This window comes from Leopardus geoffroyi, chromosome B3 (assembly GCF_018350155.1).
Source record: "Leopardus geoffroyi isolate Oge1 chromosome B3, O.geoffroyi_Oge1_pat1.0, whole genome shotgun sequence".
Classification (NCBI taxonomy): domain Eukaryota; kingdom Metazoa; phylum Chordata; class Mammalia; order Carnivora; family Felidae; genus Leopardus; species Leopardus geoffroyi.
In genome coordinates, this window is record NC_059337.1 from 14,905,299 (window position 1) to 14,922,766 (window position 17,468).

Consider the following 17,468-nt stretch of genomic DNA (forward strand, 5'->3'; position numbering starts at 1 on the left):
GGCTCCAGGCTCTGAGCCATCAGCCCAGAGCCCGACGCGGGGCTCGAACTCACGGACCGCGAGACCGTGACCTGAGCTGAAGTCGGACGCTTAACCGACTGAGCCACCCAGGCGCCCCAAAGGCAACATTTTTAAACAAAGAACGAGAGTGACCAAGTGGCATGTAGGCTTGAGTAGAATTGAGTGGAATCGGAGATTCTAGGAGGACTTTCATTTAGAATTGCTAGGTAGTTTGGCAGTAGGGGTCGGAAAATAAAATATGCATCCCCAGCAATTCCACGTTAGGTGCCCATGCTCAGAAAATACTGATAGCATATGAAGTGTTATGCATGGAAGCATATGGGAAATACTTGAGTACATAAGGAAGTATGTCCAAGCATATTCAGTGTAACACAGTAGAAGGATATGTGTGCAGCGTATGGGAATAACTCAATGAGCGTTGATGGGCATTGGTATATTCGTACCCTGGGAAATTCCTGAAGCACTTGGAAAGAATGATGTATATCTCTTTCTCCTCACAACGCCCAAACCTCCAAGACACTGATGAGTGAAAATACCAAGTGCACAATGAGACGTTGCCGATTATGATACACGCTTTAGGGCTTCTCTGGCTGAAAAGACAAAAGCAAGCCTTTGCTAACATAGGTCACATCAAGAAAGCTGGAGAAAACAACTCAGGTTGCAGGTAGTGGCAGGGAGAGCGTTAGCCTTATGCTCTAAACTCTAATATTTACAAGGACAGTAAGTGTATGGTAATTGCTTTGAGCTTCAAAATTCGTTTAAAAATGTTAAATACCTTGGCCCAGAGGAATTGCGCTTTTTTTTCCCCACCAAATATCTGCTCTTATGCCAAAGACATCTTTCCTCTAAAATGATGCCTTTTTTTTTTTCCTTTTTGAAGAGAAGGAGGGGACACCTGGGGGGCTCAGTCGATGACGTGTCCAACGCTAGATTTCAGCTCAGGTCAAGATCGTGTGGTTTGTGGGATAGAGCCCCACATCGGGCTCTGTGCTGACAGTGCAGAGCCTGCTTGGGATTATCTCTCTCTCCCTCCCTCTCTGCCCATCCTGTCCCTCTCTCTCTCTCTCAAAATAAATAAATTTTTAAAAATTAAAAAAAAATAAAGTCAGTGAAGCACTGGTTTAATCCAAGAGTTAAGGGTTGACTAGCAATGGAAAGATAGATAGATAGACAGACAGATAGATAGATGGATGATAGATAGATAGATAGATAGATAGATAGATAGATATAGATAGGTGATAGCTGATAGATAGGTAGATAGATGATAGAGAGATAGATAGATAGATAGATGATAGGTAGATAGATAGATAGATAGATAGATAGATAGATATAGATAGGTGATAGCTGACAGATAGATAGATGATAGATAGATAGATAGATAGATAGATATAGGTGATAGATGATAGATAGGTAGATAGATAGATGATAGATAGATAGATAGGTAGATAGATGATAGATAGGTAGATAGACAATAGACATGCAAACCTCCACTGGCCAATCTCCTTTAGAGCTATCAATTTCATCCAGGATTACCAAGGCAACTCTGTTCAATGTAATCGTGCGGTCCCCACAGCTTAAATAACACGGCAAAATAAATACCAATGGCACGCCACTGAATTGCCAATGCAGAGACATCCCTGTGCCTGTCACATTTAAAAGGGGATGTGAAACACCTGTCTTCCCGGAAATGAGATCCATGCACGGAGCTGATTTAAAATCAGAACTAAATAATCTCGATTGGAATTTATTCACTGGAATATTTCTCTAGGTTCAGAAATAAGTGGAAGCAAATTATTTTCTAAATTAGAAACTATGTCTACGGTACCTTTATATGACTTCCAATCTTTGAGGACAAGTAGAGCTGATGCAACTTTAATATAGTTTAGCAGATAGTGATTGCTGCAAAATCGTCGTCTGCTCCCTCAGGATTTTTTTTTCACTTAAGAACCTGACGGTGTTTAGGGTAAAGTGTTCTAAGAGGGATTCAAGCACATGACAGAAAAGAAAACATTAACCCACCATGTAGCCAAGAGCTGGATTAATCTTTTAAGCAATTCAGAAGAGAATCCCAACACGAACCCTAAAAGACCATTCAAATAATCTGGAAAATGCTAAGCTATCTCTGCTTGTAAGAGACCACAGTGATGGGTTTTTCAGTTATTCGGGGCATAACTTTGACTCCTTGATTCAGAAGTAAGCTTTAGTGTAAGTTGTTTTAGTTTTCATGTGTTTGGAAGTAATAACCACCGGACATTTCTTTGAGCCTAAAGCTGGACACAGTCTGCCACCCTGGGCACATGAGAGTCACTCTGAGAAAGGGTGTTTAATGAGTAACTCTGCAGTAAAAGTCCTCGAAAAACTTCTTCTAAACATTAGACCCCGTACTTTCTTTCTGAAATACATTAACAGCCTCCAGAAGGTTCAGAGATGCTGTGGCAGCCCTGTTAGACTTCAGAAGTCCCTGATATCTCAAGTGCATCAAAAGGTTTGTGCACACTCCCCACCCCTCCCCACCCCATCCCTGCTCTCTGCCCCCCCCCCAAGCCCACCCCCTCCACCCCCCAGCCAGTGTCTGGAGATCGCGTTGACTGCAGTTCTCCCGGAGAGAAAGATTGATAAAGCAAAGCAATCAGAGTTATTTCCTATGCATGAAATTGATTAAATGCTTCACTAAATGGCTTATAAATTTGCTTCTCATATTTCTGTCACCGCTGAAAAGATTACAGAATCTCTGCATATAACCATGTTGTATACAATACCAAATTACAAAAGGTTGTAAAAACTAATGTTTTGTTTAAAGTTTTGAGCAGGACCATATGCCTCCAGTGACCTTGAGTAAGCTATTTTAATTCAAACCATTTCAAAGAATAGAAAGGGGAGAAATATTCCACTCCGTAACAAACCAGACAAGTTGGTGGGTAAACCTCAGTTAACTACGCTGAACCCCCGCTCTTTCCTGCCAGGGTGTGGAGTGAATCCTCTCCAGCAAAGGCCTTTGCGTCTCCAAAGCTGGGAAACACATGTGGTGTCAACAGGGATATATTTACAAAGGAGATGAAAATAAGGGCTTTGAGACCTCCCAAAGCTGAATTTGTCCCATTATTTTTCATTCAGAGACATCTCCTAATGAGTTCCGAGTCTTGCGTGGACTTGCGGGACCGTGTAAAAAAAAGACGACAAATATTAGCACGGGTGGTGGGGTTGTCTTACGTTTAGGGTTTTTGTTTGTTTACTTCTCATCTTTGCACATCTTGCAAATGCCGGTTAAGTCCCATTCTTCCTTCCGTGTGAGAACTGCTTCCAAGGCTGGTGTAACAATCGAGGCGGGGGGGTGGGGTTTTAGCAAAGAAGTAATTTATAGGCCAGCACGTGACCCGCAGATGTTACTTGGGAAACGAATCCCATTCTTAACCTGCCCTTCAAAGCACCTTCACTTTTACAGGAAAAATGATATTCTTTCATAACATTTATTAGACATTACGTCCCCGGCAAGAATTAACATTTGGCATGAACAGGCAGCTCTGTAAGAACTTCAAGAGAGGAAGGTTTGCAACCAAGGATGTGCTTAAGATCTCCACTGGGCTGACCTCTGTTAGTGCCCTTTCCCCAACCACCTATCACCTTCAGGAAGAGCCAGTGTGGAAACCAAGGTGGACCCATAGCCACAGCCATGTGGAACCCAGGGAGGTGGAAACTATCAGGACAATACTGTCCAAGGGGAACAGAAGGGCTCGCCAGGATCAGGCGAGGTTCACATCTCCTTTCGTGTGGAGTTTCTGGGGTACATACGGGGAGTAGCAATGGAATTAGCTCTCATTTGTGAAAACGCAATGGAATCTCACCAGTAAAATCCAGATTTTTTTTCTCTCTCTCTCTGTCTCTCTGTCTCTCTTTTTAAATTAGTACCTGTTCTGGGAGATATGCCAAAAATTCAGGGATAATTTAACCTGACCATCAACAGCTGGACAACTTATTTAACTCTTTGGTGATGGTTACGTGAACTTTCTCGTTGGCTTTAAGCCACCACGTAATTAATGTTGATGTCAGACACAGAGGGTTTAATAAATCATAACAAAGAAAGCGGTCCATTATTGTACAACACAGAGAATAACTACCTTGTGCCCACAGGTGTTTGCCATCTTAAAACATTTGAATCCATGCTTCCGAAAGTTTACTCCTTGAAACGCTAATTCTCTAAGATTATCCTTCGCGAAAGGGTTTTGTCGATCAAATCCATTGGGCAACGCTGTCCTGGAGAATTACAGTGCGTGGTAACGTGTTAGAGGCCTCTGCTGCAAACCATCCCGTTTGACTCAGTTTAACCTAGAGTTTTTCGCTTGACCCGGACTTCTTTTTGTATTAATGCTTCGAACGTCGGAACTGTTCTGTAAAACACACTCAGGGTAAGATATTTAAACCTACTGCCTGTCTGGCTGACTAGCCCACCTCTTTTGAAAGTTCAGCAAGCTCTGGGCTGCCCCTTCTGTAAGATTCTCAGCCAAGATAAGAGAAATACTCCAGGGGTGTCTGAGTGGTTCGGCCGGTTAAGCGTCGGCTCAGGTCACGATCTCACGGCTAGTGGGTTCGAGTCCCACGTCGGGCTCGGCACCATTGGTGCCTGGGATTCTCTCTCTCTCTCTCTCTCTCTCAAAAATAAGAGAATGACATTGAATGCCCAGATGAGTATTATTTCCATTTGTAAGTGAATATTCCACATACGTTGATTTTTTTTTTTCTTACGGATTATTTTTGGCCTATGAGGATTATTCACAAAGTCACTTCTCCTTTCTATTTTGTTTTTTTAAACATTTTTCTAACATTTATTCATTTTTGAGAGAGAGAGAGAGAGAGAGACAGAGTGCAAGCGGGGGAGGGGCACAGAGAGAGAGGGAGACACAGAATCCGAAACAGGCTCCAGGCTCCGAGCTGTCAGCACGGAGCCCAACGCGGGGCTCGAACTCACGAACCGCGAGATCGTGACCTGAGCCGAAGTCGGACGCTTAACCGACGGAGCCAGCCGGGCGCCCCTCCTCTCTATTGCAAATAATAGATTTCAAAAGCCATGTTCCTTCTTCCGTTACTAGAATCAAAGTCACTCATGCATCAAGATCGTTCAAGAAAACCTGTGCGAGGGTAGCAGAGTGACGTAATTCTAGAGATAAGCCGGGATTTACCTTCATTTAATTTTTTAAGGAAATCATTTATTTGCACACTTCTGCCTCTTAACTCGTTTGAGCAACAAAGGCATCATGTGGCGCATCAGGGGTGACAGAGGACAGCATAAGCCCTGGTGAGGATCTCTGGCTCGAAGTTGTACTTCGATTCCCAAACGCGTAAGGTGCCTCAGGGTCCCCCAGAGGCCGTGTTGGGAGCACAGACCTCCGAGGCCCCGCGCCCAGAGCTCCTGCTTTGGTAAGCTTGGAGAGGGCCCTGAGAATCTGCATTTCCAACAAGCTCCCAGGAGATGAGGGCTGCCCCAGGCCTCTTCAAAGCGCAGGAAGGCTGAGGACCCGGGGATGCCTCATCCAATAACTTGTCCGGTAATTGGTATATTGATTGCTAATGTCACCATGTTTTAGTACCTATAAACCCCTCACTCTATTACACAGCCCCCAACAATCCAAAAAGTCATTGTTTATTCATTGTGACTCCCAAACTGGCCCTTGTCAGTTCCTGCTGGAAGGCTTGCTGATAAAAATCAGCAGATGATTGGACGCACACATTCTTAACATGACTGACCCATGACATCTCCGAGGGCAGTCAGGGAGCCTGTCATTATAGTACAATACTTCTCTTTCTTCCTCCTTATCTAGCCCCAGATGACTTTGAGATTTTTATTAACTCATTAATGACTGAAGATGTCATTAGAGCCACGAGAAGGTTCCCCCTCACCCCTGCCACCACTTTTCTTTCTTCTTCCTTTTTTTTTTAATAGGAATCAGCATACAATTTGCTCATGGGGGGGGGGGGGGGGGGCAGCCAAGACAAACCAAATGGAGGGACCCTTTCACTTTATTAGAATTTGAAATCTGATTGATGGGTACTAGGATTGAAAATCTGCACCCGGAAATACCAAGTTGTTCCAGAAATATGGTGGGCAAGAAAAACAGGGCAGTTCAATAAAGAAACAGCAACCCATAAAATTCAGCAGTTTCTATTATGTTGCAGGCTCAGTCTTTCCAACCTAACCGCTAAATTAAAAAAAAAATAAAAATTCAGAGGAAGGCCACTGAAACCTCTAAATGTTTCTTACCTACACATTCATTAAAACATATCTTGTTTCTGCGTGCCTTTAATTTTCACATCTGCAGAATTGCTTTTAAAAATCAAATTAGATCTTTTGAAGGCACTTAAATTGCAACAGCCTTATGTTTTTTTATATGCTCCCCGGGTTTCAGCCTTTTTATCTGGGTTGTGTGTCCAATTAATGGCCTATCTCAAGGAAGTGCTAATCATTTCGAAAACTTGAGAATATAAAAAGCAAGCAGATTATTTTCATTAGAACTGATTGGATTGAGAATAAGCTACAGAGGAAATGCTCAATAATCATAACTTTTTTTAGATGAGATCACCAAAAAGGTCAGTCACATAAGGTGCTTTTCATTGCAGTCAAGTCTTTGAAGACCTGTTTTAGGAGTTGTTTGGTTTTTTGTTTAAGTTTATTTATTTATTTTGAGAGAGAGGGAGAGAGCGAGCACAAGCGGGGGAGGGGCAGAGAGAGAGAGAGAGATTGGGAGAGAAAGAGAATCTCACGCAGGCTCCACGCTGCCAGGACAGAGCCTGACCAGACTTGATTCCACAAACCGTGAGATCACGACCTGAGCCAAAATCAAGAGGCAGACGCTTAACTGACTGAGCCATCCAGCTGCCCCCAAAGACCTGTTTTCATTCCATTCCTCTTGGGGGTTCAGCTTTGGGCATGTCAGGAGGCCGGGTGGAGAGTGGGTTTACACTGATTTTATCGGGCCAGATCATTTGCTTGGCAAAGAAAATGTCTGTTACTAGATGTATCTCACATGTTATTAAGTGTTTACAAAACTTAACTATTGTCAAAACACATTGTAAATTCACAGATCCTCATAATACATGGAGACTCGACTCCCTGAAAGAAAAAAAAAAAAAAAAAAAAAGAGTGTCCAAAGACCTAAAAAGATTTTGGCCCAAGGAAACTGCTGTCGATAAACTATGACCAAGATTGAAACATGCCTCAAGCTAAGTTTTTTCTTAAATCACCTAATTACATCTTTCTCTCGGTATTTACTGGCCTGGTGGAAAAATTTTCTCCATTAAATGTTATGTTAAATAGAATAATTAGTTAATATTTGCAGATTAACTAAATATAAAAATTGTGTCTAATTCAGCAATAAGAGCATTAAATTCTTTTTCCCCCTTTCTGTCCATGATGCCAACCACCAGATAAAACCTGGGAAATAAGAGTCAAAAACCCAGATGTTTTTAAAGCTCCAGATGTTTGCTGTCGTATAGACACGGTCTTAATCTGCTCAGTCATAATCACAACGTTCTTTAATATCATTTGCCAATATTTGAGGCCCTTCCCCACCAAATCATGTCTAACAGTCCTGTTTAATTCATTCATAGGGGAAAACACAAAGATATTTTCTTCAGAAAATACTGAGTCCTCAACAGACTCAAAATACAGGAACACCAGCCAGAACAGTGCCCAAGTCTTTAGGTTGAAGGACGTTTCCTATCTGCATTTTTTAATGATGAAAAATAATACAGCTTAAATGGATGGAATTTTAATTGACATGTGCGTGCTAACTTCGATTCTGGTAAGTCGTTGGGAATAACCAGCTCTCAAGTGCAAATGGCGGCCATCTTTTCAACAGGCTCCTTCCCCAAACTCACTCCCTTGCTGCCAGGTCCCATAAGAGATGACACATTGGGAACAATTTCTGCTCTGGTGACTTTGGGTTAGAGAAGCACTAGCAAGGTAAAGCCTTGGTGAGCCTCAGCACCTTCGTGTTCTGTGTGACCCTGAGTTTGTCACTTAAGCTCTGAGCCTCGATTTTTACCTCTTTAAAACGGAAATAATAACCCTGCCCCCAATAAAGCTGAAGATCTCAGGAAAGAACTCTGGAACCACAACTGCAAATGCACATGATCGTCAACATTTAAAATATTTTACCAGGGGCGCCTGGGTGGCTCAGTCGGTTAAGCGTCTGGCTTCGGCTCAGGTCACGATCTCACGGTCCGTGAGTTTGAGCCCCGCTTCGGGCTCTGTGCTGACAGTTCAGAGCCTGGAGCCTGTTTTGGATTCTGTGTCTCCCTCTCCCTCTGACCCTCCCCCCTTCATACTCTGTCTCTCTCTGTCTCAAAAATAAATAAAACATTAAAAAAAATTTTTTTTAATAAAATATTTTCCCATGAAGTTTACATATTATTGTTTCAATATTATTACATAAAAGTATCGTGACTGTTAATGTGGAATCCAGGGGCACAAGAGAGACAGCCACACTCAAAAAAGATCTGGCCAGCTAGGGGCGCTTGGGTGGCTCAGTCGGTTAAACATCCACCTCTTGATCTCAGCTCGGGTCAGATCTCACAGTTCTTGAGTTCGAGCCCCTCATCGGGCTCTGCACTGATGGCATGGAACCTGTTGGGGATTCGGACTCTCCTTCTCTCTGCCCCTCCCCCACTTGTGTGCGTGCGCGTGCTAGAGCTCTCTCTCTCGCTCTCAAATAAATAAATTAATTTAAAAAAAAAAAAAAAAGATCTGGCCAGCAATTTACTGTTTACAAATTGGACAGAGGAATGACCATTACCCCTGGGTGTGCAAAACAACACCAGATTCTCCTCCCCTGCGTTCCTGTGTCCTTCCTGAACTTCACCTGGTTGAACTGAGAAATCGTTTTAGTCCTACTCTCTTTATGGTCACTAAATAGATTATTCACAGATCCCACCGGCTGGGTCTGTATTACAATTAGGGCACTTCTGCCAATCGGGAACCATAACCTTGACGAACTGTTGGCCTGAACTTTGAGGCAGCTCACACTCCCTCTTGGCCAATGGCAGAGACTCCAGCCTTTGCATATGGCAGTTTCGCGTCCTGCCGAATATTGAGACAGACCTCACGGTTTCTATCAAGGAACATTGCTTCCATGTTTTGTTTTGTCTTTTACTATCAATAAAACGTATGTCCTGGAAAGTTGTCATGGAAAAACACGCCAACCTTCCTCCCCACAATGTAAGAGCGTGTCTAAGTGAGAAATCAGCTCACACCCCTGTAAAATGCTAAGCACTAAAACACCTTTCCAGCATTTCAATCTTACACCTTTTTGTCATAGCTCCAAGATCTTTGGAAAATACCTCTAATTTTGAATTCTACTTTTAAGATATCGAAAGCTTTCCACAGGACAAAACAAAACAAAACAAACAAACAAATGGGAATAAAACTAATGAAAGGAAGGCGATGCGGTTCATTTAAAATTCGTAATGTATCTGCGGTGTCAGAATGCTCCCGTAAAACGAAAGCTCCCATATTAAGAAATGTCTTGAAAAGTTTAGTCTAACTTTGTGCTCAATTATATGACCGCTGGGCGGGCGGGGGGATGACCGATCGAGTTTTCGTTTCTTCGCCTTTTTGAAGTCACAAATCACCCATTAGCATGTTGCTGTATTTGAGTGCTCGCTTCGGAGAGCCAGGAGTCAATACAAAAGGAAACAATAATAGGAAAGGGAAAGATTTTACCGTCATAATAGGGAAAGGTGTGTGAGCTGGAAGAAAGTACAGTACAGAAGCTCATGACAAGTCATGATAAATGGGTCGTTATAAAATTCATGTTTAGGCAGCACCAGGCCGGGGATAATGCCATTCGTCATGGCAACACTAGGCCGCTAATGAGCCCTCATTGCATATTCATGTTTGCTGTGGTTCTTTTCTCCCTCCCACCCTGAGCTAGTGCCTGGAAATATCTCCACCTCAAGCTGAAGCTCAACTAGGCCTTCTTCGTCTTCTTCTCCTTCTTCTTCTTCTTCTTCTTTTTTTTTTTTTTTTTTTTTTGTATTTGTTATTGTTGTAGCAATTACACTGTAAAAGTGCTGCCCAAGATTGATTGCTCTGATCTGTAGTTCAATTGTAAATTAGAATACACATCCCCCCAGGGACACACGGCCCCTATTTGTGATTAAGAAAAAAGCCCCATAATAGACTAATAGCTAAAGTTCTCTCTCTTTTACTTTCAGGCAATTAGCTTGATGAAATGGCCTCTTTTTGTGTGTCCTGGAAGTGTAAACCGATATCATAATGAAGTATATGATGTTTATTCTATTATTTTCACCTTGCAGGGTCTGCAGGAATGCATAAGTAATGGCCGCTTTGTCTAGTACGTTTACTGATTCACAAGTAAACTATTTCTTAAAGATGCAGTGTGTGCATTTTGAGGCTCGAGCTAAGTAACCCCTCCCTGTGGGCTCACCTCCCAAGGCAAAAGACTTTCTACTAAAGAGGCAAAAAACCGAATTGCTCAAGTCAGGGTAAAAGCCAGCTTGTGATATTCAAGAGCCATCTAGCTACTGGACCGCTCTGGGGTGGATGAGGTGGCTGGCGCTCAGGATCAGTAAAGACCCCCGGGGCACTGTAGCAAAGTGCCCCCGTGGCGACGTTGTGCCCCCCCACCCCCGGGAGCCCCCGTGGTCAGCTGACCATAATGTATCCCTTCAGCTCCACGAATCGGTGGCGGAACACCAACTCGATTTCTCCTCTTGGGTGGCCGAAGGCAGCCCTACAATGTATTGGCCATTTTTAAATGTGTCGCACCCTCCCCCACTCCAAACGTCCTGTCTTTTCAAGATCCAAAACTTTGATCTCCCAAGTCGACAAGAAAGCATTCCTTAGCTTCCTACATGCACCAGCTGACGGAGGTATTGACCAGCAAGCCAATGAATACAACCACTTGTAGTTGGTCCATTTCCAAAGCCACTTGTGTTGTTCCTCTATAGTCTTTTAATATTTGTTTTCATTTCATTCATGAGGGTCTCAAGAGTAAAGGTGGGGGGGGGGGAAGTGTTCCAACTGGCATGATAGAAATAGGAAAGAAGGAAAAACAGAAGAGAACAAAACAAATCTACCTTGGTCTAAAGTGGTTTATGGTTTTGTACTTCTCCAGATGTTAATTATGGTTGGAACCATAGACAATTCTATAGTCTAATTCCCGGTCACTCATCAATAAGCCAGTTTGTACTACCCCAAACGTTTTCTGGGCTTGTGTTGTCTGAATAAACTCATCCCTGTCCTCTTTAATACGAACCCGATCTGAGTCTCTAGAAAGTCATTTTTTTTATAGCAAAAAGATCTCACTAGTGTTTTTCGTACTGACCTGGATGTGCATTTTTAGATTTGTCAGGTTGTAAAACTGATGTCTGAGAGAGAGTCTTCTGTTACATATAAAATGTGTTTGCATTTCCTCCCAGTTACGCGAGCTACTTCCTGGTTAAATAAGACTTTTTGAGAAAGTTTATTACTATATCCCAAAAAGTGATTTTAATGTTATATCCTTTCCAAACATACTACAAAATGAGCTACCCAGGAATATCCCAGGAAAATTCACTTTGATGTCTTTCTTGCTATAAATCACAAGGTTTTACCAGTCTTTATTTGGGGACTGACTTTTTCGTTCGCAATATTTATACATTGAATTGCTTGCCACGTAAATGATAAACCTGCAACATAATGTAAATTTCCATTGCTTTCAGAAATGTTTGAATGTCTGGCTGTTACATTGCCACCATATTTGAAATACGTTATTGTAAACTTTCAAGTGACATTGAGCCTGGGAGGGTCTCGTCCACACTTACAGCACCTACTTCCAGTAACCAGTAACATTTTTTAAGGGGACACTTATTGTATAACAATAATGCCTGATATTGACCAAGTGCCTTATAATTTTTGAATCTCTTTCAGACAGATCCCCTCACATGCATACTTCTATGAGACAAATGAGGCAAATAATTTAATTGTCACCCCAGAGTTGGAAGGGAGGACACTGAGGCTCAGAGAGGTTAAGTGACTTGCCCAAAGTCACAAGTCAGCAATCGCAAAGTTGAACCTTGTCCCCAGGCATTTAACTCCAAACTCTGACCTCCTTCTGGCTGGCCATGTCGCCTTTATACTAGCTACACATTCACCATTGGGAGTAACCCTCCAGAATCTCAAAGCTTTTATGAAAAACAAATCTTGTGATCTTCATTTATATCTGGGCAAGATAGACAAATAAATGTAAATGTCCGTGCGTGCACACACACACACACACACACACCTTGATAAAAGCCTACAAGGAAAGGAGGGAAGGGATGGAATTCACACAGATTGTTACCTACCTACCTAAATATAAGATAAAGAATCTACATTTGATTACTAACATATGCCTAGACTAGGTAGGTACTAGCCACAAAATTGAAGAAATTATCTAGAAAACTCAACTTTGAGGGACAGGGGGAAGACCACTCTTTTCAAGAGACATGGGTTTGTATCCTAATTCTCCAGAGGCTTGGTTGAGCCTTCTTATCAGACTTATCTCCAGGACCTTTACACACACCACTGCCTCTGCCTCATCCTTACCTCCTGTCACATATTCCCATAGAACTAATTCAAATCTGACCATCAATCTAGAATTAGCTCAAAGATCATTCCTCCATGGAGATGGTCCCTGGCTTCTCTCTGTCTCTCTCCCTGTTCCACATACCTCTTAGATTTGATCCACAAGTGAGCCTCCTTCGTCCCCATCCATAATGACCTTTTCCATCCTGACGCCAGTGAAAACAGGATTTGGATCTAGAATCCAGCTACCGACTCTTCCAAGGGTGTGCTGGACCTGTCTGCTGAAATGTTCCCACTGTCAAGATCACCAACATATCAAAGTGCCATGCTCAGAGAGCCCTGAGATTAGCAAAGAAGCTCCGGGCCATTCTTTGCCAATGAATGGTCATGACATTGATGAGGAATGGCCACTCCTTTGTTGGAGTGGCCTTGAAATGACCAGATAAAACACACAAAACAGAATCCACTGGAATAGGCCAAACCGGAGACCAAATCGCCTCAGCCATGATTTCCTATGAAAAGCTATTCCTGCCTGAACATGAGAAAGACCTCAGAAGTGAACCCAAAACAAATGATCCCCAAACAAAGAGTTTATAAATATGTCCAAATCCCAGATGGGACATTCCTTAAACTTAAGGGAGAAAGGAGGGGCCGTATCATTATGTCATTCATTCATCTATCCCTCCATTCAATAAATCATTCAACAAATACTTATTGAACGTTGAGGAGATCATCACAAAAGTAGACATCATCCTTGCCCTCACGGAACTCACAGTATAATAGGGGAGACAGATATGTAATTGTATCATCGAATATAAGATTATATACGTAATGCATACAAGAGGCATCAGTACAGATAAAATGGGACTCTTGGTGGGAACTTCATAGAGACAGACGCTTCAGTACAGAAAGTCTTACAATACAAGCCTGAAGAATGAGGTTACAGATGAAGGTACAAGGGGGAAGCACTGGCAAAGGCCCAGGAGTGGAACACAGCTTAGCAAGTTAAAGGGCCATTCAACAGTCCAGCGAGAACGGATCCCTGGGATCTGGAGGCAAAGTGGAATGTGACCAGCCCCGGGGACCCAGGAAGGTTGGGCCAGACCATGCAGGGCCTTTTAGGCCACAGTAAGAATTTTGGATGCCGCCTGGAGTCCAGCGCAAGTCAACTGAGGGGTTCTGAGCAGGAAACGCCCAGATTCACATTTGTAATAGGCTAGCTGAGGATAGTATGGTGACAGTCTGGATGAGGAACCTCGATGTTTAAAGCGTACAATGGTCCTCTTTTTCTGGCACGGTCTACCATCCCTGCTCTAGGAAACCACATCCCCCTTACCACTAGAAAACAGACCTCTCTCCACCCCCTGTTCTGTGTGAGCCCAGCTCCAGGCCTTCCCAGCGTTGAGCAGGGAAGATCTGGCATATCAGGCATGACATCAAAGAACATCTGAGTCAGTTCTAAGAAACAATGACCGCTCTTTTGGTAGCAAGCCCTCCGTTCACAGGCAACAGCCAGAGCCAGGAGATGCTATATAGGCTCTGAATGAAGCAGGCTGTCCAAAGATCCTGTAAGCCGTCATTCTCAACATCTTGAAAAGCGGGCTGTGGTCACAGGACATGCTCCTGAGTCACTTTCCCGCACCCTTTGACCAGGTCAGGACCTACTCACTTTGAGCCCCCCGCCCTGTGGTAGAACCTCTGCTGCCATCACTTGTTAAGGGTCTTGTCTTCTCCACTGGACAGTAAGAGCCACAGAACGGGAGGTATGCCTCTTAATCCCTTTATGGCTAATGTACCTGTTAGCGCTCAGTAATGAGGGGCTGTTTCATTTGCTCTGTGGTATACAACTCTCTGTGTTGATTCTTTTTCTGTCTCCTTCTGGGAGTTCCTTGAGAGCAGAGTCAATGCCGCCATCTTTGTGTCTCCAGTTGGTAATTGCTATAGGATTGATTATTTTCTTAGTCACCTAATACACGGATAAAGGGTCCTCGTTAAGACAACCAATCCTACCTCCCCTTAAGTCAGCCACAGGCTATGCAAAACCACATCATCTGAGGATATTTTATACCATCAATACTTACCAGTGAGAGATGTTCCTTAACACTGATGGTCAATGCATTTCTCCATATTAATATAGACCCTAAAAGAGAATGCATAAAAAACACTGTTTAAGTCCCAATAAGGTCTATAGCCGCGATAACAGTGCTGAATCAATTTCCTAATGTCGACAAGGTACTATGGTTGTATGAGATGCTATCCTAGGGGGAAATTGGGTAAAGAGGACAGAGGATCTCTCTGAATTATTTTTACAACTTCCTGTGAGTCCTAAAACTTTTCAAATAAAATAGGATAACTTTTTTAAAAACACATTTGTATTTTTTGTTCTTATATTCATACGCCTTCATATTTTTATATATATATATATATATATTTTTTTTTTTAGTTTCATATGTATTTGTAGAACAGCAAAGAACCATCTTAAGGATTAAATGATGCTATCCTGCACGACCCTAGCATAGAGGAAAGGCAATGCCCTGATTCTGGGCATTGTTCTCCTGGTCTGATCAGGCTGGCATGTCAAATATGCTGGAAGGAGAGGGAGGTACATTACTTTTGTCTGATTCAAGCTCATCCTCAAAATGATGTTTTCATAAACAAAGCGCCGACGGCTATGATCTTATCTTCTCTTTTCCTTTTATCCTAATTCAGGTCAATAACAGGTATTTCTGCTGTCTTCTGCAGATTCCAGGTTTTGGAAGAGAGAGAGCTATTATAAGCTACAGGGAAGTGTTAGTGAAAAACTCACAAGAAGCCAGCGCGCCTTTAAAGTTCTTTCTACCTTAGCATGTCTTTAAAAAAAAAATTAAGGCTAATTTTATGTATTTTTTAAAAAATATTTATTTATTTTGAGACAGAGAGAGAGATACCGTGCAAGTGGGGGAGGGCAGAGAGAGGGAAACAGAGAATCCCAAGCAGGTTCCACATCATCAGCACAGAGCCTGACACAGGGGTCAAACTCACAAACTGTGAGATCATGACCTGAGCCAAAATCAAGAGACAGCCGTTTAACCAACGTAGCCACTCGGGTGCCCCAGTTTTCCTTTTTTTACTTTTTATTTTTAAGAGAGAGCTAGAGAGCGAGTGGGGGAGGGGCAGAGAGAGAGGGAGACAGAATTCTAAGCAGACTTTGCATTGTCAGCACAGAGCCCGACGTTGGGCTCGAACTCACAAGCCGAGAGATCGTGACCTGAGCCGAAATCAAGAGTCAGATGCTTAACCGTTAAAGTCCCATTTTAAAAAGAGATGCTTCAAACAAATAAGGCTGGTGTTTGTGCTCCGACCGTGTTCCTGGAGTTTTTATTTATTTATTTTTAATTTTTTTTTAACGTTTATTTATTTTTGAGACAGAGAGAGACAAAGCATGAACAGGGGAGGGTCAGAGAGAGAGGGAGACACAGAATTCGAAGCAGGCTCCAGGCTCCGAGCCATCAGCACAGAGCCCGACGCGGGGCTTGAACTCACAAACCGCGAGATCATGACCTGAGCCGAAGTCGGCCGCCCAACCGACTGAGCCACCCAGGCGCCCCATGGAGTTTTTACATCACACGTTCAAGAACCCGCGGTGGGTTACGCGGATAACAATGTGGGTCATTGGATCAAAACTCTTCTGAAGCATAGTAGGCAGTTTTTCCACAATTGAGAGATCCGAGAACCACCCACGGGAAATTCCTATGCACGGAGATCGAGGTAAAAGTTCAGTTTGGCTTCAACATGGAAATTTAAAAAGGACTCCCTCGGCGTAAGAAGGTGCCATTTATAATACTATTCGGTTTATAAGCTTCCCGTAGTCCATACCGCGAGAATTACCCCCTCGTTTTGTGATCACGTGCTTAAATTAAGTTCAGCTCGAGGTGTGATACCGTAGCCGCATCTTAGTGACCCTCAGGCTTGCGCAGAAAAGATTCAGCAGGATACGGTATGCCAACCAGGTGCAGGAAAAGAACGCCTGTCCGGTTGCTAAAAAAGCTCATCAGAGAAGGCCATCCATCTTTACTTCTTCAGGATAATATCCAGAAGCTGTAAAGACAGAGTTTCCCTTAATTAAAAAAAAAAAAAAAGGAGAAAAAATGCAGAACTGTTTTTACCATTTGCCTTATTGCTGCCGGAACCAAAGAAAACACACACACACACACACACACACGCACACACACACACGATCACCTGTGGCTCCGCCCGAACTGAGCGATTTCTTCCGCACAACCTTTTCAGGAGCAAGAACAAAGCTTTCCTCCAAAGAAAATCCACTTTAAAATACCCACAAGATTCTGCAGCTCTTTAATGCTTGCCATGGGCCAAATCGTCCAATTAGAATCAGTCACTTTAAGTGCTAAAGTCATATAATGCTAATAGATCACTTTATAATGTGAGCAGTTTTTAAAAGTCGTATTTAATTTTCCATTATTACTGTACTGAATGCTAGCTGCGTCCGTCCATTCAGTCATAGATTCTTAAGTCCAGAGAGGGAGGGGACAGGATGCCGCTGGCCGAGGCATTGCTCGATTCTGGCTTTAATTCTCAGAGAATTAAGAACTCCAAACAGGCCCGATTTCAACCCTCTTCCTAAATGTGTTTGTTGTTATTCCTGAACCAAAGGATGGGGTCTCCTTTTGGTTTCGTAATTATTTTATTTCCAAACATACACATCGGGGCAAAAGCCTCACTGATGTGTGTGTGTGTGTGTGTGTGTGTGTGTGTGTGTGAGCGTGTGCACACACGTGTGTGGTTTTCTTTAAGAAAATGAAATGAAGCATAAAATAGCCCCTTAACGGTAACCTAAGGAATAAAACAAAATCATTTACAACACACGGGATTGTTGCAGGATATGTCA

General features: G+C 42.9%; 2 long non-coding RNA genes across 10 annotated transcripts in view; one reads left to right on the forward strand and one right to left on the reverse strand.

Moving 5' to 3' along the window:
• LOC123582536 overlaps positions 1-17,468 on the reverse strand; it is a 113,379-nt gene that overhangs the window by 43,561 nt on the left and 52,350 nt on the right. For 7 of the 9 annotated variants that reach the window (XR_006704441.1, XR_006704442.1, XR_006704439.1 and 4 more), the window contains 3 exons: positions 15,192-15,316; positions 14,662-14,720; positions 14,377-14,546 (listed from right to left, as the gene is read on the reverse strand). This is a non-coding gene — a long non-coding RNA (uncharacterized LOC123582536). The remainder of the gene's footprint in view (positions 1-14,376; positions 14,547-14,661; positions 14,721-15,191; positions 15,317-17,468) is intronic. The other 2 variants (XR_006704445.1, XR_006704443.1) reach the window with 1 other exon arrangement.
• LOC123582537 overlaps positions 2,017-17,468 on the forward strand; it is a 38,661-nt gene continuing 23,209 nt past the window's right edge. Inside the window, exon 1 of the long non-coding RNA XR_006704446.1 lies at positions 2,017-2,506. This is a non-coding gene — a long non-coding RNA (uncharacterized LOC123582537). The remainder of the gene's footprint in view (positions 2,507-17,468) is intronic.